This window comes from Schistocerca cancellata, chromosome 9 (genome assembly GCF_023864275.1).
Source record: "Schistocerca cancellata isolate TAMUIC-IGC-003103 chromosome 9, iqSchCanc2.1, whole genome shotgun sequence".
In the NCBI taxonomy this organism is placed as follows: domain Eukaryota; kingdom Metazoa; phylum Arthropoda; class Insecta; order Orthoptera; family Acrididae; genus Schistocerca; species Schistocerca cancellata.
In genome coordinates this window covers 171,945,920-171,969,601 of record NC_064634.1, presented here as the reverse complement: position 1 = coordinate 171,969,601, position 23,682 = coordinate 171,945,920, and the positions used below count along the sequence as shown (strand labels likewise).

Below are 23,682 nucleotides of genomic sequence, written 5' to 3'. Positions count from 1 at the left end.
CTGGGCGGTGAAACGTTCATTAGAGTTTACAAGACCACCTCTTCGACAAGAAAGAAGACAAAAACGTGGGGATACATTTTAAATTGCCCATCGTCGTAATGAGACGGTTGACGAGGTTGCCTGTAGGGGTCCCCTTGTTGCGGTTAGCTTGCTCCTTCGTTACTCACTGTGCTTACAATCTAATCGAGCGGTAACGCGGTAGTAAAAGGTGTTGTGCGATGTGAATTTCAGCAGGTGAAATCCCGTTACAACTATGCGGTGTGACTTTCGTATACGGCACGGCACCTCGTACAGCTTAAGGCGAGTAGTAGGTGGATAAGTGTCAAAAAGTTGCGAAAGTTCCTGGCAGATTAAAACTGAGTGCCGGGCCGAGACTCGAACTTGGGACCTTTGCCTTTTGTGGGCAAGTGCTCTACCATCTGAGCTATCAAAGCACGACTCACGACCCGTCCTCTCAGCTTCAATTCTGCCAGTACCTCGTCTCCTACCTTCCTTTCGACCAGGAGTGGTAGTTCTGCAAGGCTCGCAGAAGAGCTTCTGTGAAGTTTGGAAGGTAGGAGACGAGGTACTGGCAGAATTGAAGCTGTGAGGACGGGTCGTGAGTCGTACTTTGGTAGCTCAGATGGTAGAGTACTTGCACGCGATAGGCAAAGGTCCCGAGTTCGAGTCTCGGTCCGGCACACAGTTTTAATCTGCCAGGAAGTTTCATAACAGCACACTCCGCTGCAGAGGGAAAAATCTTATTCTGTCAAAGTTGTTTTTTAAATTTTTGTCTTAAAGTATCTAAGTTTTGTCAACAAGGTCAGGAAATTATACCAAAGTATATGGAGACGTGCCGACGCCGCCATGTCACGCATACAGCTCCATTAAAAACAGAATTTTGTTCTCACTTTGTTTTTTGTGACTTCTTGGTATCTTAGTGCCACAAGATTATTAGAGAAGTAATTACATGGTAGGACTAAAAACCAAATGAGGGTTTTAACAACTCCATATGGGAACGGCCATCAAAAAAACTGTTCTAGTGGGTCTAAATACTTTGAAAATAGGTATGTTGTGTGCACTGCTGTGGTTCAGTGATGGTGCAGTGTCAATGTTTAAGGTTATGGAATTGATGAGTGCCTGGTGGACAAAAAATGCAAGGAACTTTAATTGCCATTGACCTTAGGAGACTCTTCAAAGCAGAAAATCAGTGCTGGAAGCCATCACACTAGCGAGAATTAGTAATAGTCTGAACAAGAAAAGAGAGGGAGAGCACTACCAGAAACAAGATGAATATGGACTTGGGAAGTGTCAGTGTTGTGCACGGCAGTTAGAGAAAAAAGTTTTAACTGTAATTTGGATTTCTCGGAAGTTTGGAATTTGATCTTCCGATACACGTTGGTTAAAAACTATTAAAGAGAGGGCTGAAATTTTGTGTACTGTCTTAATACATACTCAACTAAAAAGTGAATATTCTTATGCCTTAAATTTGAAAATTATACTTTCTAACGAAAAACTGAGTTAATTACTGAAATTTTTGATAATCATTATCAAAAAATTTTTGAATCATAATTTATGACAGCATTATCTTTTAAAAAGCCTACTTTAAAGATTATAGTCTAAAGACCTTAGAGAACAAATGAAACTTCTACTGTGTTTTAATTTCGAAATGTGTGTGCCTATGCTGTACATAAATAATTAACATGCTTTATTTTACTTGCAACACTAAATAAAATTCAGAAAAAGGGCGACAGCTGTGATTCAAACACCAAAATGGTCCCAAAAGATCTGTTAAAAGATGGTAAGCATTACAAGGACTTACAACTGTTATTCTTTGAGCTACACTATTTAGAAAAGTGACAAATTTTTCAAGACTTTCCCTTGTGTTCATGAACCAATCGCCTTAAAGCATTCGAAGTTGACAGGAGCGGGTTCGTGACACTTGTTCATTTATGTAAGGGAAGTGCGTAGGTCGCCTCCGCGTGCGCGCTTAAGACGTGGCGCGCATTCAACAGAATTTGGAGGTAGACCACAGAAGCCTATTCGTGCCAGCACAGTGTTAACCATTCTACATGCGTCTGTCTGACATGTTTAGTTGCGACGTTTGTGATTCAAACCACACAGGATTCAATGGGTACAAACCGTTCGTGACGATCATAAATAACATCTAGAGTTTCATGGATTCATTCTGGGCGTGCACGTAGAAGATTGATTTCCATTCACGTTTAATGTTCAGTGATGAGGCAACATTCCATTTAAGTGGAAAGTGATCCGCCATCAAGTGGTAATAAGTGCAAAACCACTCTGTGTGAATGTGAAATCTAACTGAATCTGAATTAATTATGAATCAGGCACATCCTTGAAGCCCAGTACTATTTATAATGTACGCAACAGAATTAGTAACGCATTAATTTATTTAGGCACTAGAAGCGAATCAAAAAAATGGTTCTGGGTACTATGGGACTTAACAACTGAGGTCATCAGTCCCCTAGAACCTAGAACTACTTAAACCTAACTAACCTAAGGACATCACACACATCCATGCCCGAGGCAGGATTCGAACCTGCGACCGTAGCAGTCGCGCGGTTCCAGACTGAAGCGCACGGCCGGCAAGCGAATCAGAAGGTGGGTTATTAAAATAATATTGAAAGTGAGTGCATGTGATGATGAACTCAACATTTAAGTGTACACTGCGGTTTATGACACAGTCTAGTTTCATGAATGTGACCACCTGTTAAAAGTCTGAATAACCACCTTTTGCAGTGCGGAGGTGCAGGAAGCGTGTCACTGAGGTGCTGAAAGATACCATCAGGGATGGTTAGTCTTGCTGACTCCAGTGCCGTACCCATTGCATTAGGTTTATCAGTTGAGGATCATTGGCGCGAACTGTCCAATCGCGTTGGCCCCACAGATTCTCGATTAGTTTAATTTCGGGGAATTTGGTGACCAGGGGAGCACAGTGAACACGTCACTGATGCTTTCGAACAATGCTCGTAAACTGCGAGACGTGAGACACGTTGCATTGTTCTACCGATAGATGCCATCATGGCGAGGATGAAACAAATTGTATGTAGTGGTGGACATGGTCTACGAGGATAGATGCGTAGTTGTGTTGATCAGTAGTGCATTCCAGAATGAGATCACTCAGGGAAGGTCACGAAAACATTCCCCAGACCATTACGCTCCCTCCTCCGGCCCGAAATTGTTACAGGGTGTTTGCTTTTAGCGTTACACGCTCCGTACGATAAAACGTAATTCATTTGGAAAGGCCACCTGTCGCCATTCAGTGGATGTCCAGCTGCGGCAGTGCCATCCAAATTCCAACCTTCGTCGTTCATGAACAGGAGTCCGCGTGAGTGCAGCCCGTGGGTAGTTGATCAGACGCTGTTGGTAACCCCTTGGTTCATCTGGGCGGTCAGTTGCTCAGAAGTTGCACGTCTGTTCGCCTGTACACATCTCCACAGCCGTCGTTCACCCCTGTCATCTAAGGCCCTTGGTGCACCACAGTTGCCTCGGCGCCGCTTTTGGACAGCGCCAGTTCGCCACCCACAGTATACTTTAAACACAGCGGCGCACCAACAGTTTAGACAGCTGGTTCGGAAATGCTTCCACTCTTCCCATAAAGTCGACCTCCACTCCCCCCCCCTCCCCCCTTAGCAAAACGCTTTATTGCCAATTCTGTCAACTGTGAGTGGTTATTGCACGTTTACGTCGAACCTGGCGGTTCTCACGTTAATGTTACTGGGCCATGTATAAAAGAGAGTTGTAATTGTAAAGCAATAAACAACATTATGTGGACGTGAAACTTCCTGGCATATTAAAACTGTGTGCCGAACAGAGACTCGAACTCGGAACCTTTGCCTTTCGCGGGCAAGTGCTCTTCACAGGAGAGCTTCTGTAAAGTTTGGAAGGTAGGAGACGAGGTACTGGCGGAAGTAAAGCTATGAGGACGGGGCGTGAGTCGTGCTTGGGTAGCTCAGTTGGTAGAGCACTTGCCCGCGAAAGGCAAAGGTCCCGAGTTCGAGTCTCGGTCGGGCACACAGTTTTAATCTGCCAGGAAGTTTCATATCAGCGCACACTCCGCTGCAGAGTGAAAATCTCATTCTGGATTACGTGGACGTGGTCCGCAGCTCGTGGTCTTGCGGTAGCGTTCTCGCATGCCGTGCACGGGGTCCCGGGTTCGATTCCCGGCGGGGTCAGGGATTTTTCCTGCCTCGAGATGACTGGGTGTTGTGTCGTCTTCATCATAATCATTCATCCCCATTACGGTCGGAGGAAGGCAATGGCAAACCACCTCCACTAGGACCTTGTCTAGTACAGCGGTGCGGGTTTCCCGCATCGTCCCCTCCGCTCCTCGGAGAATGGGACTTCATTATCATGAGGACGTGAACTTTACAAGAGATTTACAAATCAAAGATCTGAGTTGGTATGGTTACTGAAAGAGGTGGATTTCCTTAAAAATCTCGCATCTGTTTGTGTGAAATGTTCTACAACTGGACTATGAAGATCACAATGAGTATCTCGAACTAAACCCCAGAATCCTAAAGATCTCAGGAAGCACTGACGAATTTGGGACAGTGAAACGTAACTTGAAATTGAACTACAGTACTCTCGCTTGTCGAAGTATGTCGGAGCTGCACGCACGCTTCGCATAGTCATCAGTGCAATGTGAGCATAGTCAAGACACCGCGACTCAGCGAGTTGAGTGCAGCCGCAGCTTAGCCTCCGTCTCCTGTCTGTGACGTCTAAATCTATCCCGCAACTCCTTTCCATGTCTACTACTTTTCAAGTCTCTAACGCGCAGTTTGCCCCTGTTTTCCCGCTAACAAAACGCGCTCAGCAATACTCCCACATGTCGCTACAGACCACCAGTGGCGTACATGTTTCTTTACGGACATTAAGTAGGTCAGAACTGTGTTGATGCTTATCAGCCAAGTATTTCTCTTAACAACCTACTGAAAGAGTTCCGTCATCTGAAACTATGGCTTTCTTTTTTATCTCGGCCATTCTACAGGCCGGCCTCTGAGTGGACGGTGGCCTCTTCTGGTCTCCGTTCGGCAAAGCGACTTCTATCCCCCGATAAGAGGAACACGCTATAGCTGCAGCTATTCTCCCTCTCTTTATCCAGCGACCAGCGTGCCCAGCACCCGCCCCCCCTCCCTCCCCCTTCTCCACCCTCCCCGAGCTCGTTACGCCGGACCTGTCACATTCACAGCACTCCTTACTTCAAAAGCTAGCCCATAAGGCAAATTTATGTAACCAGAACTATACGAGATTACAAAAGCTTAGGGAAAGGAAGTGAGTTCAGCGCTTAAAAGAACTACCGTAAATGACTCTAGTTAAACTACACTGGTGTCCAAAATTAAAGCAACAAACCGCTATTTCCCCGTCCTATGACTAATTAACGATATAATCATACAAACTGTCAACCAGTTGCCCGTACGAATGTTCTGTGCACGGAAGATGGCATTCCGGTCAACAGGCAACCATGCCAACGATGACATCAGGGCACCTATGAAACGAGGTAGTGTTTGCCGGGTAGCGCCATATCTGCAGTTCCTGTGTACACAGTCACAGACGGAATAGTATGGCACAGAGAAGATGTCTACCAGACTCTGCGCTGGAGGACAGTGGAAAGAAAAGAAGCAGGACAGTCGCAAACTGATGTGGCCCGATGTCTTAATGTGTATCGTTCTGTTTCTAGCCTGTGGCGACTGTTCATAGAGACAGAAACTGTATCCCGTAGACCTGGGCAGGGCCGGCCTCGTGTGACTTAAGAAGAAAGGACTGTTATTAGGCTGTAAGGGCACGTCAGTACCGCCTTAGTACTGCACAGTAACTGACATGTGAGCTCGCAGATCCATTGGACGTGCTGTATCGAGGCAAACTGTGTGCAGGAGGCTTCGGTGGAGTGGCCTTTATTGTCGGAGACCTGCTGTGTGTCAACCTCTGACGCGTCTTCACAGAAGAGAACGTCTAGAGTGAAGTCATAAATACGCCACCTGGACGATCGAACAGTGGGCCAATGTTATTTTCAGAGATGAGTCCCGATTTAGTCTGGAGAGCGATTTTCGGTGGATTCGCTTCTGGAGAGAACCGTGGAACACGATTTCGGGACCCAAACATTGTGAAAGAACCTATATCGAGGAGGAACCCTAAAGGTGTGGGCAGGGTTTATGTTTATCACTCGAACCCTTCATGAAATTGTACGGGTGAATCGGCAAGGTTTAACTGCCGTCAGGTACCGTGACGAGATCTTGGGACCTCATTTGCCATTGTTGCAAGGTGCTATGGGCCCAGACTTCGTATTAATGGACGATAATGCTCGACCTCACAGAGCAGGGTGGTTGATGTTTTCTTGCAAACGGAAGATATTGCACGCATGGCTTGGCTTGCTAGCTCTCCCGATTTGAATCCCACAGAGCATTTCTAGGATGGACTACGGAGACAAACTGCTTGCCGTCAGCATTCACGACACTTGCGAGCAGCTCTGCAGGAAGAATGGGCGTGCAACTTGATACAACGCTAATATCTTAATGCGAAAGATTTACGCTGGGAAAAATTAGTTCCGATTTTGGCCACTAGGTGCAAATCTGGAACTGTGCAGCAACTCGTCGAATTCTCCGGTGTTCACATAGAACAAACAGTGTAAGCAGCTGTTAATAATAAAAGCAATATTATGCCATTCTCATTTATTTGACCTCTTCTGCCAACGTCCGTTCCTAATCCGTTACGTATTCTTGCATTCACAAAGCTAGATTTTTCACCTAGTGATCAAAATTGGAATTAATTTTTTTCCAGCATACATCAGATCTGCATTAACGCATTAGAAAATATACCAAATTTCGCCGCCATGCGATGATTACACACCACACCGGACCTCTGAGAAGCTGCACTTCAGTTATAATCATCCCGTACGTACTCGTACAAGCTAATTTTTTTTATTTGTAGTTGTTTTATCACAGCATTGTTGTAGATTACGCTGATTGTCACCTCAGAAGACTAGATGAGCTTTTTTCTATAGGTTGTCTTTCTCATGATTTATCTCATCAGCGGGACGTTAAACCTTACGTAGATAATAAATTTCAACTCGTCAGGATGTGGACGTCACTACTGTTCCAGCAATCTTAGTGTTTTCATATTGTCCCTCGTTCATTTTTATTGGTACCCTTGTATCCCTTTGGACCACTCAGATTTCGTTGGTTTAGTTTAAAATAAAAAAACTGAAATACTGTCAGAAAGAAATTAAGAGTATTTATAGTACTTTGGTAAGCATACACTGATCAGCCAGACAATTATGAGCACTGACTGGCCTATCTATATAAATCCGTCCGGGCGATAGCAGCGTCACGTTGCGGGGAATGATCGCTGGCCATACACACGCACAGGGTAAGTAGTATCATTCTCCGTGTGGAGAATGGAGAAGGCGCGCGATGTAACTGAGTTTGACCAGGGCAGATTGTGATGGGCCCGGAGGCTCGGCATGAGCATTTCGCAAACTACAAGACGTGTGTGGTGTTCGAGGAGTGCTATGGTGAGGATCTTCAACTAGTGGCAAGGTGAAACTACGTCCAGACGTTGTGGGCTTGGACGGCCACCCCTCATCACAAACGTTGGACGTCATAGGCGCAGCAGTAGCGTAACCGCCTACCACGCAAGGGGGCCCGGGTTCGATTCCCGGCAGGGGACTGGGTTTTGTGTGTCCGTCATTTTCATCATCATTGAAATGCAAGTCTCCGAAGTGGCGTCAACTAAAAATACTTGCAATACGACGGCCGAACCCCGAAGGGGATATCCCGGCCAATAAATGCCATACGATCATTTCATTTTTCATACGGTGGACAGACTGGTAAAAACAGGACAAGCGGCGAACTGTGAGAGAAGTAGCATTAGACTTTAATGCTGAGCAGAGTACAAGTGTGTCTGAACACACAGTGCTCCGAACACTGCTAACGATTGGCCCCGTAACCGACGGCCCGCGCATGCGCCTCTGTTAACACCACGACATCGGCAACTACGACTGAAACGGGCACGTGACCGTCGGTACTCGACGCGCGCAGTAGCAGAGCTTATCATGGTCCGATGCCTCCCCCATCATGCCGATAGGATGGCGTCAATCCGTCGTCTTTGAATGGAATAGCTCCTTGACACCCGTACGGCGGGCGGAGAGAAGCTGGCGGCGGCTCCGTTGTGCTCTGGTGAACATTCGCGTGGACATACATGGGTGCAGTAGTTCCTGCAAGGCGTCATGCAGCCAAGGGCTATCATACTGGTTGCATACTACGTACACCCCTTCATGACGTTCATGTTTCCCTACGGTAGTAGCAGTTTTCAACAAGATACTGTGCCATGTCATAAGGCCAGGAGTGTGATGGAGTAGTTCGAGGAACACAATGGCGAGTTCTGAACCCGATCGAACGCGTCTGAGATCTGATTGAACTTGGTGTCAGAACTTGTCGTGCTCATCCACGGAATTCGCGAAAATTAGGTGATATGTGTGCAGATGTGGTGCCAACTCCCTCAAGCAACCTACCAAGGCCTCATTGCTTCCGTGCCACGACACGTCGTCGCTGTTGTTCGATCCTGGCTATTAGGTAGGTGGTCATAATGTTCTGGCTGATCAGTGTATATTACATGGTGAGACCGTCGTATTGATTAACGAATGAGTCACCACCAGTCTCCACCAGTTGACGAGACCACGACGTTGAATGTCAGCGTTATGGGTGTGGAGCGATTGCGTGCAACGTTATATGGAAAGATAGTCGTCTAAAAAATGACACGAGAGGAACTAAACTGAAGTGAAGTGTGGGACTAAACCTTTTGAAACAATACAGAAGCCCTAGAAATAAGTCATCTTACGGGTTGCCCATGTTGACAGAAAGTAGATTTCAGTCTGATGAATAGGTGCAGAAAATATACACAGATGGCGATGAGACGTGTGTGTCTAGGGTTTTAAAGTTTTGTTGTGTGTCTGGACTGTATGCCTAAACTTTTAGGCTGGAGGTTTTAGTGTATTGCAGAGTGGGTGACTCCTCCCTTTTTCCTTGCGGTCAGCCAGCCACTTCCATCTGCTACATTGTTTTAGTTGCCTCTATCACTTTATTCCTGTGTTGTCCATGTTTTACTGCTGACGACATGCTTCGTCCCACGCTTTGGTGTGGGTAGGCACATATTTTTTCAAAGCTTGTTACCTGTGTTTTATGTTCTATTTTATCTTACTGTTCTGAGTATTTTCTTGACACCCGTCTCACTATGTTACTGAGCGGGCGCTGAAGACCTTGCCGTCGTGCGCCCAAAAAAACCCACTGCTACTACTACTATTACTACTGTGCCCGCAGAGTTCGTGGAACCGACAAAGAACGGCAGCCGGCTACTTCGGCCGCAGTAAGATTCTTCTCTGAAGGAGTCTCGTTTGATCTTTTTATAGTGCTCTGGAACTCGGAGCGCTGAGTTCCGTCGTTCATGCTGTACACCAAAGGTTGCTTTAATGCACGAACACAGAAGTGCACAAGCGACACATTATAGTACATGTTGGTTGTGATTAGTGATTTAAATGCATCTGTGACCAAACTGTCTCCTAAAGATAAATGGGAGAATCTGGGGAACACAACCGTCATGAGTTAGCACATACAGATTGCGCTCTGTTTTAATCTGGCGCGTATGCTGTTCTTCGTAGGTACATCATCTCATATAAAACACGTTGGCGTAGCCCTAAGTAAAGTGTTTTCACTGATTTGTTGAGGTCTCAAGGCAACTGCAATCCTAACATAGAACCTCGGTGTGGCATATTGGCGCATAATAAGAGAAGTTTCTGCAGAGGTAAAGAACAAGTTACACACCCTAGGCACTCTTTTATACAGTAACCAACCAGCAAGAACCACACTCAGTTCACGTCGCGGTCGCTTACCATGATACATAAATGGAAATTGCGAAGCAAACATGTTTCATAAATGGAGGACTGAGAATTAACATCCCACCAGACGAAAAATCACGATCCGTCTCGTTCGTATATGGAAAAATTTAGAGAGACTTCAGATTGTGCTCTCGAAATGTAAGGGAATCGACGACAAATGCCACTACCTGAAGAATGAAACACCACATGCTGTGTGGAGAACCACAGAACGCCCAATACCTCCAGGTGCTGTAACACTGTATTCCAATAGAACAAGTAGTCCTGCTATGGGAAACGCTCCGTACAACAGTATTATACTGGGAATTGTGTATGCAGTATACACCTGACGTATAATGTTATCCCTTTTTCAGCATTTAACCGTGTTGTATGACCAACAGATACGGAAATCAGACAGTTAGTTCCTTTTCCTAAAGGTTTTCTAGCTGTTAGAAAGAAACTCAGTAAAATGGGATAATACTGAATCTAGAATCCGTCTGTATCAAGTTCATTAAGTGGTTTCTCTAACGGATTTACGCACCAGCCTATCCAGGCAAAGAAATGCTTTAGTTGCTGTTCCCTAACATAACGTCAGAAATGAATATAATTTTTCAGGATATGGTTCTGAGAAAAGACACAGGAATCTTTTACCTGCTACACCCACATACATATATATATTTTGATTTAGAAAAGCCACGAATTTTTAGTCATCACTGTGTTAAAAAAAACTGGCTGGGGTGAACTTCCATATTTGCATTTTGTATAACCAACAAATTAAATATTTAAATATTGTAATACCATAATACATGCATTTAAATTTGAGACAATTCATTTATACTTTTCCCTTACCAAACGATCTGTTAAAAGCCAAAGAGCCAAAGATAGGGTGTGGTCATTCTGTATTGCCGTTCAGTATTTTTTGTGCAACCCTATTTCAGTGCTACTGAGCCACATAAGAAACTTTCCTTTTATAAATCTTTGTACTTTACTGAATTTTATAACTGAAAGAATTTTATCTCTACTCAAAACTTAAATTTGCAAAACTCCAGTATATATGCATGACAAGTTTGTCTTTTGAGCAAGACTTACTTATTCATTTTCACTTTACTTATTACCACAAAGATAATAAGAATATTAAAATCGTGAAATTTGTCTGAAAACATCTACTTGAGTACTTCAGGAAAATTTCACTCCAGCACTTCTACTACGTAACTCATACAGTACATTTAATTGTACTTTAAAGGTTAGCACACAGCAAGTATTTTCAGAGATGAAAATTAGTGCGTTTAGATACTGAATAAGACATTTCAAATGTTTTTGTAACAGATTTGCTCGGAATAATCAAACACAGGGAATGGATCCTATACAGTTTGATTCATAAGTGGTGGTCAATCTTCAGGGATATGAGAGGAATGATCATTCAGAATCAAAAGTCATGAAAAACAGATTCTAAAACGCATGTCTTAAGAGCTATTAGCAATTATGATCTTAGATACTGTGAAACGAATCTCTTCAACTGCAAGCTCTTTGCTTTGCTAAGAGAGCATACTGCTGAGGTCATCGGCCCCTCGACTTACGCACTATTTAAGCTAACTCTAACTTACGCTAAGAACAACACATTCGAGGACTCGAACCTCCGGCGGGAGGGGCCGCGCAATCCGTCACATGGCTGCTCTAACCGTGCGGCCACTCCGCGCGTCTCGGAAGTGGTAGTATGAACCAAAACAAGGAAAAAGTACAGTAAACGTGCGCTTTAAAATGAGTACCTGAAAAGTTAGGAGCACTAGTTTATTAGAAGTTGTTACAAAGTAGCGAAGCTGAAAAAGTACTCCTAGCTTTTAAGGTATACATTTTAGAGCACATGTTTACTGAACATTTTTTCTTGTTTTGGTCCATACGACCACATCCCAAAATATTGGGGGCAAAGAGCTTGCAGTAGAAGAGATTTGTTTCGCAGTATCGAAGATATTGCTGCTCGTAGCTCTTAAGGTATGCGTTTTAGAGCCCATATTTACTTGACTTTTTGGTTTGGGATGATCGTTCCCTGAAGATTGACCCTCACTTCTGAAACATCCTGTGAAAGATTAGGAATAAAATAACAGAATGAACCCAATGTTGTGTTGAACACAATAATTATACAAAAAGTTATTTTGAATTAATGGTTCACGCTTCTGCAGCTCATTATGTGGTTGGTAAGTCATTGGCTGTAGTCGTTGGGTGTGACGAATTGTAATGGCGGCTACACTATCCGTGGTACGGCGTACAAGTTTCTTGAAGTATGGACTGATGAATTCTTCTTGGCGTCGCTTGAACATCAATAGCATAGCCCAACAACTTGCGGTAATGATTAAATAATTAAACAGTCGTCATCGGAGGCTATTGTGCAACCATTTCCACGCAAGGCATAAGACTTCGTTACAGTACAAAAACACTCCATGCTTTACATAACACATGTCCGACGCATTGTCCCAAATACATAAAATTACATATAAGAACTTTTTCATTTCATTAATCCATGACAAAATACTGAATTATATGTTTCACATATTTCTGTGCATAAGTTAAAAACGTTCATTAGCACAACACTCTTAACACCACATATCACACTTTCAATATAGGATTTGCATATTACATTTACATTATGGCAAATTTTAAACACAATTTTTTTTATAAATTAGATGACTGATGCAATAATAGTGTTATAATCTGTAGAAAATGGGACGGGATACGAAGAACTTGCCCCTTGTACCACGAATAAGTAGAATGAACAGCAGCTGGTTGCTGCTTAATTTTCAGTAAGAAATCACTAATATTTTCAATCTCAGATTTTATCAGTGTTACACGAAGAACAAATCGCGGAACACTTAATGCTGGGACTTCAGTCTCGCAAATAGCTGCGCTCGTGATGGGGTGTTGCAGAGGTGCCGTAATTGACGTGTATCGTGAAACGTCGACACCGCGATTCGTAGTGAAAAGTTATCGAAGCTAGCGCCGTGTTCGTCGCGACAGGCGGCGCTTTTTAATGTTTGACAACACAATACAACGGCGCACACCATGACATGTTCCTGATAACTTTGCGCGCGAATAGCGCGTTCCAGAAAATCCCACTGCGCATTTCACGCTACAGCCAGGCTCGCTAGAAATAAGGCACTCCTCAGACACAATTCTGTTAACGAAAAACTTGGGGCTCGTCCGTCCGCGGCGCATTTAACACTCCATATGCATGCAGCAGGCGAAAAGGAATACAAACGTCTCAAAAATGAGATCGACAGGAAGTGCAAAATGGCTAAGCAGGGATGGCTAGAGGACAAGTGTAAGGATGTAGCGGCATATATCACTAGGGGCAAGATAGATACCCTTGGAGACAAGACAAACACTTGTATGATTATCAAGAGTTCGAATGGAAAACTAGTTCTAAGCAAGTAAGGGAAAGCATAAAGGTGAAAGGAGTAAATAGGGGGTCTATCCAAGAACGATGTACTTGAGGGCAATATAATGGAAATGGAAGAGAACGTAGATGATTAAATAGGAGGTATGGTAATGCGTGAAGAACTTGATAGAGCACTGAAAGACCTAAGTCGAAACGAGGCCCCGGAAGTAGACAACATTCCATTAGAACTACTGATAGCTTTGGGATAGCCAGCCATGACAAAACTCTACCATCTGGTGAGCAAGATGTATGAGACAGGCGAAATACCCCAAGACTTCAAGAAGAATGTAATAATTCCAATTCCAAAGAAAGCAGGTGTTGACAGGTGTGAAAATTATCGAACTGTCAATTTAATAAGTCACGGTTGCAAAATACTAACACGAATTCCTTACAGACGAATGGAAAAACTGGTAGAAGCCGACCTCAGGGAAGATCTGTTTGGATTCCGTAGAAATGTTAGAACACGTAAGGCAATACTGACCCTATGCTTATCTTAGTGTTAGAGAAAGCTTTTGACAATGTTGACTGGAATACTCTCTTTAAAGTTCTACACCTACACAGGGAGAAATGATCGTCAAGATAAAATATATCAGGGCTCGCACAGAAAAATTTAAGTGCTCTTTTTTCCCGCGCGCCGTTCGAGAGTGGAACGGTAGAGATAGCTTGAAGGTGGTTCATTGAACCCTCTGCCAGGCACTTTATTGTAAATAGAAGAGTTATCACACAGATGCAGACGCAGATGGAGAGGTAGATGTAGAAGGTGGCGGGGATAAAGTACAGGGAGCGAAAGGCTATTTACAGAAACCAGATTGCAGTTACGAGAGTCGAGGGGCATGAAAGGGAAGCAGTGGTTCGGAAGGGAGTGAGACAGGGTTGTAGCCTATCCCCGATGTTATTCAATCTGTACATTGAGCAAGCAGTAAGGGAAACAAAAGAAAAATTCGGAGTAGGTATTAAAATCCATGGAGAAGAAATAAAACTATGAGGTTCGCCGATGACATTGTAATTCTGTCAGAGACAGCAAAGGACTTGGAAGAGCAGTTGAACGGAATGGATGGTGTCTTGAAGGGAGGATATAAGATGAACATCAACAACAGCAAAACGAGGATAATGGAATGTAGTCGAATTAAATCGGGCGATGCTGAGGGAATTAGATTAGGAAATGAGACACTTAGTAAAGGAGTATGCTATTTGGGGAACAAAATAACTGATGATGGTCGAAGTAGAGATCATATAAAATGTGGACTGGCAAGGGAAGCGTTTCTGAAGAAGAGAAATTTGTTAACATCGAGTATAGATTTGTCAGGAAGTCTTTTCTGAAAGTATTTGTATGGAGTGTAGCCATTGTATGGAAGTGAAACGTGGACAATAAATAGTTTAGACAAGAAGAGAATAGAAGATTTCAAAATGTGCTACAGAAGAATACTGATGTTTAGATGGGTAGATCACATAACTAATGAGGAGGTACTGAATAGAATAGGGGAGAAGAAGAATTTGTGGCACAACTTGACTAGAAGAAGGGACCGATTGGTAGGACATGTCCCGAGGTATCAAGGGATCACCAATTTAGTATTGGAGGGCAGCGTGGAGGGTGAAAACCATAGAGGGAGACCAAGAGATGAATACACTAGGCATATTCAGAAGGGTGTAGGTTGCAGTAGGTACTGGGAGATGAAGAAGCTTGCACATGATAGAGGAGCGTGGAGAGCTGCATCAAACCTCTCTCTGGACTGAAGACCACAACAACAACAACATCATCCATTATTTTCCAGTAGCATCTGCTGTAATTTTGATTCAATAAATACACGTAGCATCTCTACAGCCACTAGATCGACATCTGACGTTAAAAATGTACCTAATGCGTTTATGCATTTTTGCGTCTTTGAAAAATCAGTTCTGTGAATTTCTGTGAAAACTGCTCTCCACTACAGGGAATCCTTTTCGAATCAACGATTTTCCATTGTACGTTGCTTGTATATATCCGGACGTTCTGTTTCCCCAATACGTCCGAAACGTGACAACTCACCTGCTGACGTACTTTTGCCCCTTTGCTATGTACTACGGAGTTGCGTTGGGATTTGGTACGTTTTTTAACCTTGCAGCTAATTTCACAGTTTGCTAAATGCTAAAGCAAGCAGGTTTGTAGGGTACTTAAGTTGCATCTGCAATATGAAGATGATAGAGTAGGGTGTAGACAACTCTCCTTGGCCCGTTGTTAATTATCGTTATCTAAGGCTACGTAGTCGAATGATATGTAGCGACTCTAAGCTGGGCTGAACGGTTCCACTTAAATTTTCCTCAGATTCGATATGATGTTTACCTTGCCGCGAAATGTACTTCCACGGGGACTAAAAACATAGACTCCAGATTGCGTGCCCATTCTCAACCAGTAGTTATTCTTTATCCTTCACTAAAGAAGACGAAATAAATATTAGAGAATTCGAATCAGGAACAGGTGTCAATATGGGTAGCTTAGTAGTAGATATCCTCGGAGTAAGTAAATAACTTAATAAAAGAAAGTCTTCGGTCGAGACTGTATACCAGCTAGGATCATTTCAGAGTATGCTGAAGCAATAGCTCTATATTTAACAATCGTATACAACCGCTCGCTCGCCGAAAGATCCGTACCCAAAGAATGGAAAGTTGCACAATTCGCCAGTATTCAAGAAAGGGAATAGGAGTAATCCATTAAATCACAGGGCCATATCAGTAACTTCGATATGCAGCAGGATTTTCGAACATATATTGTATTCGAACAGTATCAACTACCTCGAAGAGAACGGTCTGCTGGTACACAGGAAAACATCGTTCTTGTGAAACACAACTAGCTTTTTACTCCAACGATTTGGTGAGTGCTGTAGCACGTAGATGTTGATGCACGTGAATGTATCGATGATCAGCGGCTGATGTGATTGGCTTCATGCATATCTCCGCAAGACATTTGTCGTTAGCTGGTACTCCTTCCATATCCTACAGGTTTCTCGAAGAACGAATGCTGACCTTGTTGTTGGGCCAGCCAGTCATTACGCTGCTTCCAATCTTCCAACTGTACGCCGCCTCAGGTCATCGGACGATTGCGTGGTAGCTGCCGCGTCTGTTACCGACAATGAGGAGGCGCAACGGTACGAGACACTGTACTCGTATTCTAGGGCGCGGCGATTCAAGTTCCCGTCGTGCCATAATTTAGGTTTTCCGCGATTTCTGTAAATCGCTCAAGACGAATATCGTGATGATCCCTTTGAAGAGCATACCGCCAGTTCCCTTCCCCAGTGAGTGCTTGTGCTGCGTGTTGTGTAAAGGTATGGTAGGCTTCGGACGCTGAACCGTTACGTCATTTTATTTATTTACAGTATCATGAGAAAAATGGATTGCTACTCAGTGTGGAGATGACATGTTGAGTTGCAGACAGGTCCGACGAAAAGACAAATATTTGAGCTTTCGGTCAAAGCTTTCTTCACGAAGGAAAACAAATTCATACAACACCTCACCGGAGCCTTTGGAGGTGTATGTGTTCTAGCCTTTTCATAACCTGAAATGGTAATTAAATCGAGACCCTAAGCTGTCGACAGGCGTTGATATACACTCCTGGAAATTGAAATAAGAACACCGTGAATTCATTGTCCCAGGAAGGGCAAACTTTATTGACACATTCCTGGGGTCAGATACGTCACATGATCACACTGACAGAACCACAGGCACATAGACACAGGCAACAGAGCATGCACAATGTCGGCATTAGTACAGTGTATATCCACCTTTCGCAGCAATGCAGGCTGCTATTCTCCCATGGAGACGATCGTAGAGATGCTGGATGTAGTCCTGTGGAACGGCTTGCCATGCCATTTCCACCTGGCGCCTCAGTTGGACCAGCGTTCGTGCTGGACGTGCAGACCGCGTGAGACGACGCTTCATCCAGTCCCAAACATGCTCAATGGGGGACAGATCCGGAGATCTTGCTGGCCAGGGTAGTTGACTTACACCTTCTAGAGCACGTTGGGTGGCACGGGATACATGCGGACGTGCATTGTCCTGTTGGAACAGCAAGTTCCCTTGCCGGTCTAGGAATGGTAGAACGATGGGTTCGATGACGGTTTGGATGTACCGTGCACTATTCAGTGTCCCCTCGACGATCACCAGTGGTGTACGGCCAGTGTAGGAGATCGCTCCCCACACCATGATGCCGGGTGTTGGCCCTGTGTGCCTCGGTCGTATGCAGTCCTGATTGTGGCGCTCACCTGCACGGCGCCAAACACGCATACGACCATCATTGGCACCAAGGAAGAAGCGACTCTCATCGCTGAAGACGACACGTCTCCATTCGTCCCTCCATTCACGCCTGTCGCGACACCACTGGAGGCGGGCTGCACGATGTTGGGGCGTGAGCGGAAGACGGCCTAACGGTGTGCGGGACCGTAGCCCAGCTTCATGGAGACGGTTGCGAATGGTCCTCGCCGATACCCCAGGAGCAACAGTGTCCCTAATTTGCTGGGAAGTGGCGGTGCGGTCCCCTACGGCACTGCGTAGGATCCTACGGTCTTGGCGTGCATCCGTGCGTCGCTGCGGTCCGGTCCCAGGTCGACGGGCACGTGCACCTTCCGCCGACCACTGGCGACAACATCGATGTACTGTGGAGACCTCACGCCCCACGTGTTGAGCAATTCGGCGGTACGTCCACCCGGCCTCCCGCATGCCCACTATACGCCCTCGCTCAAAGTCCGTCAACTGCACATACGGTTCACGTCCACGCTGTCGCGGCATGCTGCCAGTGTTAAAGACTGCGATGGAGCTCCGTATGCCACGGCAAACTGGCTGACACTGACGGCGGCGGTGCACAAATGCTGCTGTAGCACCAATTAGTATGCCAGCTGTTAAAGTGAGAGCAAAGGTGGGAAGTACAGAATTTACCCAAGTGGCGGTGCGGTCCCCTACGGCACTGCGTAGGATCCTACGGTCTTGGCGTGCATCCGTGCGTCGCTGCGGTCCGGTCCCAGGTCGACGGGCACGTGCACCTTCCGCCGACCACTGGCGACAACATCGATGTACTGTGGAGACCTCACGCCCCACGTGTTGAGCAATTCGGCGGTACGTCCACCCGGCCTCCCGCATGCCCACTATACGCCCTCGCTCAAAGTCCGTCAACTGCACATACGGTTCACGTCCACGCTGTCGCGGCATGCTGCCAGTGTTAAAGACTGCGATGGAGCTCCGTATGCCACGGCAAACTGGCTGACACTGACGGCGGCGGTGCACAAATGCTGCGCAGCTAGCGCCATTCGACGGCCAACACCGCGGTTCCTGGTGTGTCCGCTGTGCCGTGCGTGTGATCATTGCTTGTACAGCCCTCTCGCAGTGTCCGGAGCAAGTATGGTGGGTCTGACACAGCGGTGTCAATGTGTTCTTTTTTCCGTTTCCAGGAGTGTACATCAACGGTGACAGTTGAAAATGTGTGCCCCTACCGGGACTCGAACCCGGGATCTCCTGCTTACAAGGCAGACGCTCTAACCATCTGAGCCACAAAGGGCACAGAGGATAGTGCGACTGCCGAGATTTATCCCTTGCACACTCCACATGAGCCCCACAATCTCAACTTAATGTCCACACACTACAGTCGTAGTGCCCCTGTCTGTGGTACTCTCATTACTCGCGGCAGACAATCTTACAGAATCCCGTGAGAGTTCGGGCAATGCGTGTGCATCCAGCACAGAAGGTCAATGGCTGGTTAGCCTTAACTATATGAAGATGGTATCTGTTCTTTCGGACATGTTTCTTATTTTCATAACCTCGTCGGTATTCCAACCTCGACTTTCCGTTTCTGTTTTTTTTCCCCTGTTAGCGTGGATCCGTACAACTGTTACGAAGTTCTTGTGTGCGTAGGCTGCAAGGCCGAATATCTTGTGTGTGCAGCCCCGTAAAGCCGATGTACGAGGGCCGTTCAGAAAGTAACCTCTGGTTGATTTAAAAAAATACACCAAGTTAAATAAAAATATTTTAATATATACATCTTACAACTACATCTTTGCACTATTTTTCTACATAGTCTCCATAGCGATTGAGGCACTTATCGTATCTCTTCACAAGCTTTGAAATTCCTCCTGCATAAAAATCACCCGCTTGTGCCTGGAGCCAGCCTGTGACCGCATCTTTGAGCTCTTCGTCGTCATCAAACCGCTGTGACCCGAGCCATTTCTTCAAATGCATGAAGAGGTGATAATCACTTGGCGCCAGGTCTGGGCTGTAAGGTGGATGGTTGATAACGTCCCACTTGAAGGACTCAAGAAGGGCCGTTGTTCTGCGAGCAGAGTGAGGACGGGCGTTATCGTGCAAAAAAAAACGATACCGGAAGTCAGCATACCACGGCGTTTGTTCTGTATAGCCCGTCGTAACTTTTTTATTGTTTCACAGTACACGTCTTGGTTAATGGTCGTACCATGTTCCATGAATTCAACCAACAACACCCCTTTGGCATCCCAAAACACCGTTGCCATCAGTTTTCTGGCAGAAAAATCTTGCGAGGCTTTTCTTGGTTTGGTAGGCGAATTTGAATGTGCCCACATCTTTGATTGTTCTTTTGTCTCAGGGTTCACGTACTTAATCCAGGTTTCGTCACCGGTCACGATTCTGTTTAACAATGGTTCTCCTTCGTCCTCATAACGTGACAGAAAGTCTAATGCAGAGGCCATTCTTTGAGTTTTGTGGTGGTCGGTAAGAATTTTGGGCACCCATCGTGCACAGAACTTACGGTAACCCAATCTTGCTGTCACTATCTCGTACAAGAGAGTCTTAGAAATCTGTGGAAAACCAGTAGACAACTCCGACATTGTGAAACGTCGATTTTCACGAACTTTTGCATCAACTGTCTGAACGAGTTCGTCAGTCACCAATGATGGTCTACCACTCCTTTCTTCATCATGAACGTTTTCTCGTCTACTTTTAAATAAACGTACCCATTCACGGACAACTCCTTCACTCATAACTCTTGGTCCGTACACGGCACAAAGCTCACGATGAATAGCTGCTGCAGAATATCCTTTGGCTGTAAAAAACTTTGTGACAGCACGCACTTCACATTTGGCGGGGTTTTCTGTTGCAGCACACATTTCAAACTGCCACAAAAACTAAACTAGCGCAGGTACGACGTTCACGCGACCACGGCTTGATGCCGACTGACCTGTTGAGTGCATGAACGCACAGATGGCGTCGCTACTCCCCCCACAACCCGCACTGTGACCGATCGGAGGTTACTTTCTGAACCGCCCTCGTATAAATATCGTAAGTTAGTGTCTGTTCTAATTGATAGAAATAGTCATTACCACAGAGTTTGAATGCCGTAGTATTTTATTAGATCTGGTCCTTTCGGAGAGGGTGTGTGGTCACTCTCATATCTGAGAAGGAAGTCAAACATTGTTGCAATCATTTCTAGATTTAATAAATAAGTATTGCTGGGCATGAGTTATTGTAATGATATTCACCTTGTTGCTTAATCTGTCTGTATGTAACAGGATAGCTGATTTCTTTAAGATGCACCTAAGCACAAAGAAAACAAATGTAATCATGTAGCAGGTAGACATGCTTACTAACTACTTGTTGAAATCAGACGAGAGAATTTAGAAGAGTTGGAAAAATTTTGCTGTGTATGAAGTAAAACAGATTAGAAGAAATATGGGAGAAAGACGTAGTAGCAAAGATACTTTAAAAAATACTAAGATATAAAAATATAAATAGTGAGAACTGAAAAAAATAATGAAAAGCAGTGTTTGGAAGACAAAAATGAAATAAATGGAAGTCTGCGGAGAGTGTAGAAAGTGAGTTGGATTGATCGACTAAGGACTGAAGACAACTTTGAGTGCAAGATGGCAAATAAAAAAAGTAATGAATCGAATGACAGAATGATTGAGTGCATACTAGGACAGGATTCGTTACTGTAAAGTAATTGAAGGAATGATGGAAGAGTCGTAGAGACAATGTTGCTGTTAGATGTGAATACTTGGGTCAGGTCGTTGATGATGTATGGCGCAGCATGTATGATGAAACGATGAGGAGAGCTGACAGGCGACGGGGATGGAGGATTGCATCAAATCAGCAAAAACGTAATACAGTCTTAGATTAAAACCCGTGAGAGCGCCTGAGTATCATAAGATTGCATTCTCTAAATAAGGTCAAAATTTTATTGAAGACGAACGTTTAATCCATCCTATTCTTCTAATTCGTGACAAGCAGCGCATTCCTAAGCTACATAAATTTTTGTACTGCCAGTCATTAACTGACTTGAGGAAAAAACTGAAGGCATCCGATATGCATATAGGTCTCTCTACGTAGCCAACATTTAGCAGAATCTTTAAAATGAAGGAATAGTTACTATAAGGTCTTAATGCTGGAATTCAACTGCGGCCATAATAGAAAGCTACGCGAGTGACATGCCCTTACTGTCAACTTGCGGAGACCCACAGATGTTTTTTTTCTCCTATTTGTTAAGAGCAATGGCTAGAACGAGGTCACTTGAGAAACCGCAAATTCTTTACAGCGGAGCGTTGTGCAAGGCAGGGGCTTGCTCTGCTTCTGCACGCTGCGTATCGGATTTCCTGACAGACAGGCTCCTTACTATCTTTAATTTTTTGGATTTGTTTGGTTCCAGTTTCGCTTTATGTAACGCTTATGCTATTGGCGCGAAAAATACAACAGTTGCAGTTTAAATACTGTAGACCCGGAACTGTAGAAACGAGCTTTGGAAATGTTTGTTGTTAATCTTCAAAACGTGAAGTTTGTACTTTCTTACTTATTGTGCGAGGGGCGACACGATGAAATGTGCTCGAACTGTTAATATTGTAGTAGTAGTATGTATTCTGTTAGTGGTACTTGTAAATAAATCCGTGGCAAACGTCACATTTTTCTTGCCTCTGCGGGCGATTAGCAATGTCTTACAGAAGACGGACGTCTCTAAGCTTGGCCAGTTAGTCTATTCATTTATACATATCTTCCTGCTATGAAATGCGTAGTTTGTGCAACATTTGCATGCTGGCTTGTTGCAGATACGTAACTGACTGTAAGTCTAAACCATTTCTATACTTCATTAATAAATAATTGTTAGTCGGTGAATTTCTGTTATTGTACTCAAACTAGCATGCGTCGCTAATTTAAAAAACATCAACCGTTTAGAAATTTACTTTGGGGTTATGTATCTAGTTGTAGGATGCAAGATATAAGCGTTTGAATCCCATCTGCTATTCTGTTGTTTTTGTCAATATGAATACTCGTACTTTTGCGGTAGTGTAGATAGACGCAAATATATTAAGAGCACAACAGTATTAAATGGAATTGAACAAAATAAGCCATTTTATTGGTCGTTACGTCTCCAAACGGTTGTTATTTCAGTAGAATATTTGAACGTAAGTGTTATTAAAGATGTGCAGTCAGATGTTTTCCATTTTAAATTCTCGTCGATATTTACTCACAAAATCTCGAAACTGAAATTCATTTACTGACATTATGCCGTTGTTTCCTTTTTCCTATATATAACTGAAGAAATGCGTATAATAAAGTCCACCTGTCGAAAACTGGTTGAAAACTTTCAAAACGTTGCACGATTTCCTTGCTGCTAACTCTTCATTAAATTCAAGACTAGTTCTTGTGCCACCGGCAAAAATTGCGGATTCAGCTTCCTATCTCGATGTAAATCAGATTTAATTTACGTGTAGCAAGAATAGGAAGTGGCCATGTGAAACGTTCTATCAGATTTCTGTCCATACGTAACTTAGTGCGATATTCCTCAGTATTTTGCACATTTATGAACATTAAAATTAATTTAGCAGTTCTTTGTCACTATTAATCAGTTTGATTAATACAACGCATTTTAGAGGCACGCTGCCATCCACGGTTATATTATTCTTACTTTAAATAAATTCTTCAGTATTTCATAACAGTATCCAACCTCACGTCATTTTTCAGGCGTTGAGGATTTTGGGTACATTGGATCTATGTACAAATTCACATTCTCGGTACACATGCGACAGCTTACGTTATATGTCAAGTTTTAGGATAACTCTTGGGCTAGGAACCATTTGTATACACAACTACTTTACAGCATATTTCTTCGTGCTACGTCACTTTATAAACTTCGTTTTCGCCTCACGCCGTATCTTACTTGTGCGTTTTACTTGTACAAGTAGAGTAATTTTGAATCTCTGTATCTAGGAAACGGATACAGAAATGAAGGAAATTTTCGGTGCTGTTGTACAAATTTCAGTCATCTGCTGTGTGTAGCCCTCTTGCAATCCACGGCTCCGTTTTGGTGAGAAAAAATGCTAAAAATACTTTTGGGGTTCTCTAAGGAACCGCCAGTGAAGTAATGGTGCCCCCTTAAGCCCCTTAAGGCACACCGCAGACCACA

General features: G+C 44.2%; 1 protein-coding gene and 1 non-coding gene across 2 annotated transcripts in view; one reads left to right on the top strand and one right to left on the bottom strand.

Moving 5' to 3' along the window:
- The window catches only part of LOC126101173 (uncharacterized), a 378,608-nt gene that overhangs the window by 5,842 nt on the left and 349,084 nt on the right, over nucleotides 1-23,682 (top strand). The window lies entirely within an intron of this gene.
- Nucleotides 18,746-18,820, bottom strand: Trnat-ugu (transfer RNA threonine (anticodon UGU)). The gene has a single exon. It is a non-coding gene; the product is annotated as a tRNA-Thr (tRNA).